This window comes from Macrotis lagotis, chromosome 2 (assembly GCF_037893015.1).
Source record: "Macrotis lagotis isolate mMagLag1 chromosome 2, bilby.v1.9.chrom.fasta, whole genome shotgun sequence".
NCBI lineage: Eukaryota > Metazoa > Chordata > Mammalia > Peramelemorphia > Peramelidae > Macrotis > Macrotis lagotis.
The window spans coordinates 129,354,204-129,360,203 of NC_133659.1; positions in this window are offsets into that span (position 1 = coordinate 129,354,204).

The following is a 6,000-nucleotide window of genomic DNA, read 5'->3' on the forward strand; positions in this document are numbered from 1 at the left end:
AACTTTTATAATGTTGCTTTGTTCATATTGTACAATTTGATGTAAAGATATTTGGTCGCTTAGGAATTTTCCATTGAATTTCTTCCTTTGTTGGATGGCAGTTGTGAAAGTGGTTTGTATGCATGATGATGTCTGAGATCTTATTTAATTGGGTCTAAATGATTTCTCTGTGGGTTGACACAAATAGACTATTTATACATGTGCTGGTGCTTGGTTAGAAATCTGTGACTAAGGTTTATGAATGGCGTTTGTGTTACACGCTATGTTCTATGTTTAAAAACGCAGTGACAACTTGGGTTTCTCACCTACCTGCCTGTCTCATTTTACCCTCATCAGAGTCCTTTGTATAATTTGTAAACTGGTAGGTGGGAAAGCAGGTTTTTTTTTAAGAATGAGAAATTTTGTTGTGAAACTCTGCAAGATGCAAGATGTCAGTGAGGTGGGCTAATCTGAATAGAGTGATGAATTTTGAATCATGAATATCCGAGTTTAAATCTTTCAGCAGACACTAACCACCTAGGTGACCCTGATCCTATTTCCTCCTCCAGCAGACTACCCAGAGAGATCCTTATGTACAAGTTTTGTTGTCATTGTTGTCTTCTCAGTTGTGTTCTACTCTTTGTGACTTTTGTGGAGTTTTCTTGACCAAGAAACTGGAGTGATTTACCACTTCCTTCTCCAGCTCATTTTACATCTGAAGAAACTGAATCAAATAGGGTTAAGTGATTTGCCCAGGGTCAAACAGCTAATAAGTGTCTGAGACTAGATTTGATTCCAAGCTTGACACTCTATCCATTGAACCACCTAGCTGCCCCTTTGAAACCATTAATGGCTCCCATTATTGGCAACTCTTTAAGATCAAGTTGAATTGAAAGAAGAAATTTCCCTACTTGGAAACCTCTCTGAGCCTTAGTATTTTTTTTTTTTTGGCAAGGCAATGGAGTTAAGTGACTTGCCCAAGATCACACAGCTAGGTAATTATTAAGTTTCTGAGGCCAGATTTGGACTCAGGTCCTACTGACTCCAGGGTCAGTGCTCTATCCACTGCACCACCTAGCTACCCCAGAGTCTTAGTATCTTAATCTGTTTTTCTTTTTTTTTGAAGTACCTACTTTATAGGTTTATTGTGAGGATCAAATGAGATAATGTTTGAAAGTGCTTTGCAAACCTTAATATATATATATATATATAATATCTATATGTAAATCTATATGTATATACATATATATGTATGTGTGATTCTATATGTGAGAGAGGTAGTATATATATATATATTTATATGTGTGTGTGTGTGTGTGTGTGTGTGTGTGTGAGAGAGAGAGAGAGAGAGAGAGAGAGAGGCGCGGGGTGGTATATTTGGAGTCAGGAAGGCTTGTGTTCAAATCCTGACTCAGATACTTATAAGCTATGAGACCCTGAACAAGTCATTTAACTTTTATTTGCCTCAGTTTCCTTTTCTGTAAAATGGAGATGATAATAACACCTCCTCAGAGCTGTAAAGACTGAATGAGATAATAATTGTGAAGCACTCAGTACAGTGTTTGGCACATATTAAGTATTCTATAAATATAAGTTATTATTGTTGTTGTTGTTATTGTTCCAGCTATGTGACCCTGAGCCATCTCCTTAACCTTGAGCCTGCTTCCTCATCTTGGATTTGGTGACCTTTGAACTCCTTTCTAGATCTAAATCTACAATTTTATGACATGGAGATTTTTAAACTGAGGCAAGATGGTGAGCCAACATCAATAATGAAACCTTTTTGAAAAGCTACATTTACCCCCCTGGACAGGAAGAGGAGACCACTGAGGCTTTGACCTTCCAGGTTTACTATGCTCATGAGCCTATGTCTTGGCCACCATCTTTGTGTGGTTAAATTACCTTTCCCTACCTTTACCTTCTCACATCAAAATAAGCAAATGCTATAGCGACCAGAAAAGAGAATGGTCTTGGGTAACTCCTCACTTCCTGGCTAGAAAATGAGATCTGAGTTTCAAACCTATTAATGGAGCATCAGGAACAATAACCTTATATATGTTGCTTTTAAAAAATAAGCTTTAGAGTACAACAACAAATGTTTGAGGGTGAGGGGGTTAGGTAGGAGCTCCTTTTTTTTTCTTTAATGAGAAAAGCTGGAAATGCCACTTAAGTTAGTCTTTAACTTTAAAAAGGGCAATCAATCTTTTTTTTTTTTTTAGGTTTTTGCAAGGCAAACGGGGTTAAGTGGCTTGCCCAAGGCCACACAGCTAGGTAATTATTAAGTGTCTGAGACAGGATTTGAACCCAGGTACTCCTTACTCCAGGGCTGCCGCTTTATCCACTACGCCACCTAGCCACCCCTCAGCAATCAATCTTCTGGCAAATTCCCACTGTCTTTTATTATTTGCCCTTGTTACTCCCATCTCATGTCCCCCAGCCAGGGAAAGGTTCTGTGTCCTATCCTATCCACAAATGAGCCTAGAGGTAAGGATGATGGTTTAAGGTTAACTACCAAGTAGAAATACGCTATTATGTAACTTCAGTCAATCTCCAAATATTGGCCGTGAGGAAGAATAAGAATGTAGAGCACAGCATTAGATTTAGACCTAGAAGTCCCAGGCTAAAATCCTGACTCCATTACTTACCATTGTGTGATCTTGGGCAAGTCATTTAATTTCTCTGGGCCTCAGTTTCCTCATCTGTGAGATGAAAGGCTTTGATGAATTTATAAAATCATTAATTCAGAGATGGAAGGAACCTATGAGATCATATAGCCCCAATTGCTTCATTTTCGAGTTGAGAACTCTCCAAACCCTCCAGTGCCTTCAAGAAGTCATCATATGATATGATCTTGAGGTCCATCATTACCATGGTTTTCTTTCTTTGGAATTCTCCAACTTTGAACAAAATGTGGTGCCCAGAACAGAAAACAATGGAATTAGCTATAGTTTGGAAGTGAGAGTTTCTTAAGAAAATGAATTGTTTGTTAGTCTTAAGGGGTGCTTCTCTCAAATACTCATTTGAAAACTATGGCTATTGGATCATTGATGGCCCTGGTTTACAAACACTTTTCTTTGACTGGATAAACAAGGATGATAAATTAATTATTGTTATTTTATAGAATATACCCTAAATGACAGCAACGGTTTCCTACTTGCTTGCCCTAATGTCTTTGATTCCCAAAGGAGTACTAAACCATTGTTCCTAGCACTTGCTGATAGATCATGGAGCCTAATGGTTATTATTAAACCCCTATGGTGAAGTCTCCACATATTTTGAGGGGCTTCCTCCCTACATGGAGCATGGGAAAATCAATGTGGGAGTGATTTGAAGAATAAACATTTTTAGTCTCTTCTCTCCTCACCCTTATCCAAGAGGAGGTTTAAATCCTGCCAGAGGAGAAGTAGGAAATTGGGGCTGGAGTTCATTCTCCTCTCCTCAGAAAAAGGGAGTGCTGGCCTAAAAATATATTTATTTGCTCTCTTAAATATTGTTAATTTAGAAGATGTGATTAGGTTCTTATTGCTGCCTTTTACTGGGGGAAGTCTGATCCCTAAGTTTTATAACCAAGACTTGACCCCATTCCCCGCCAAATATCAGTTTCACAATTAATATATATAGCATTTAACAAAATAAAACCATCTGTCCAAATCAAAAGCATAATATAAGTCAGAAAATGTCAAGAATAAATACCAGATGATACAAATTGAAGGAACACTCCTATTGGGAGAAAAGTAGTTCAGCTCAATGAAGACAGAGACTCCTAGATCTCATTCAAGGGAAAGTTCCTCACAGATTCTAGTGTAACAAGCTGGGGACAAGGACATAATAGAGACTGTCAGGTCTTCTTATGCCTTCCTAGAGTCTTTTAGCAACCTAAAGTGGAATTGGCATCATCTATCTTCTCTTTTAAAGCTGAAAGTTAGAAGTACCCAAAACAACTAGAGGAACCAAAGCAACTCGGAAACTTAAAGAGAATCCAAAAACTTGAAGAGATTTTGCATCAATTCAAGGAGAACTAAAGAATTCTTCTCTCTCACTCTTATCAACCCTGCCCCTTCTCTCACCTGGGGAGGATACTTCTCTCTACCACTGAAGAGGGTGTCCATACCAAAAGGCTTTGGGACTAGTATTTATACCTCCTTATAGGAAGAGGAATGAGAAGAGGAAGAATCTTAGGAAAGGGAAATGGATTAGGGAGAATAATGATGGAGAGCAATATGGCAGGACCAATTATGCTTACTAGGGACACCTTCTTTAAGATCCAGTGGGAATGGGGAGGTGATGACTAGTGAACCAGTACTACTTTACCTCTTTAACCTGAGGGACAATACCTTACATTATGACAGAAGAAAAAAATGATAGACATATGTTTAGGTAACACCATTGATATATCATCCATAGAGTAAAGAAGGGTGGAACTCCAAGATGTTCCCCTGAATCCACAATGCCATTGTTATCGGCTGAGTTTTAACTCAATCAGTCACACACTTAGCAGAGATTTATTAAATATTTGCTATATTCCAGCACCTATGCTAGGCATTGGAGTTACAAAGGCAAAAATGTAACAATTCAAACCTTTAAGGAACTCACCTTTTATTATGAGGGGAATTGTATACACAAAATATAAATACAAATACATGGGTAGAGAAGGGAATAAAGTACCACCCTGGAGTCAGGAGGACCTGAGGTTCAGATCTGGCTTCAGACGCTAGTTGTGTGAAGTGTGTGAAGTTGTGTGAAATGACTTGGCAAGTCACTTAACCTTGATTGCTTCCCTGCTAAAATTTTTTTTAAACATTATAAGAAATGGGTCAGCTAACTAGCACAATGAATAGAGCACTGACCTTGGAGTCAGGAGGATCTAAGTTCAAATATGACTTCAAAAATTTAGTAGCTGTGTGACTTTGGGAAAGTCGCTTAATTCTCATTGTTTAAACAAAAAGAATACTGGAATAGTTTGTAATTTCCTTCTCCAATGATGAGAAACTGAGGCAAAGAGGGGAAAGCAAATATAAGATAATTGGGAGGAACACTCCTACATGGAGGAAGGTACTGCTGTGGTGTAGATGATTACCCTGGTTTCCTCAGAATCATGTGGACTAGTCCAATAATAACCATTGGCTACTCTCATTTTGAGGCTGTCTTTAACTGGTTGTACTGTTTCTCAGTATGATTTCATCCCTGGAGGAGGTGAATTATACCTGCTTCCTCTATTAATTAATGTCTGGGGGTTATTCCCCTCTTCTTTTTTTGTAAGGCAATGGGGTTAAGTGGCTTGCCCAAGACCACACAGTTATATAATTATCAAGTGCCTGAGGTCAGATTTGAACTCAGGTCCTCCTGACTCCAGGGCCAGTGCTCTATCCACTGCACCACCTAGCCGTCCAGGTCATTCCCCTTTTCATTAGACTTAGCTAAGGACAAAAGATGATCCCAATGGAAAGACTGCCTTATTCCTCTGGACTTTTTTTGGGTATTTCTTCCTCTCTTGTTTTGCCTGCAATTTTCTTATATTCCCATTTTGGTAAGCATTTTGCCCCATCATTGTGATATTTTTAGGGACCTCAGGCTCTTGCTGGCTGCAGTTTTTCTTTCTTGGTTGTTGATAATGTGTGAATTTTTTTTCCGTTATAAGGAAGAGTTGTACTGATCCACCTCTTCTTTATTGCTTCACTCCCTTCATGACTGGTGCCATACATTTCCAAGATTATTATACATGTCTCAGGTGCAATCTATAACCTGAGCATGGAACAAGTATTGACCTTCTTCCCTTGACCTTATTAGCATTATGCCTTGAACCCCTTAGAGAAACACTGGAAAGAGAGAGCAGTGGGAAAAGGGAAAGGAGGGAAACAAATGGAAAAACAAGAGGTACACAGAACACAGAAGTTTAGATCTCCTCTTGTTTGCTCATATAACCTCCCTTACCCAGAGAGCAGACTATTCTAGCTCAGTGACATGGCGGCATGTGGTAAGTGCAGAACCCACCCCTCCCAGGAAACCCTTCTTTTCCTTTCC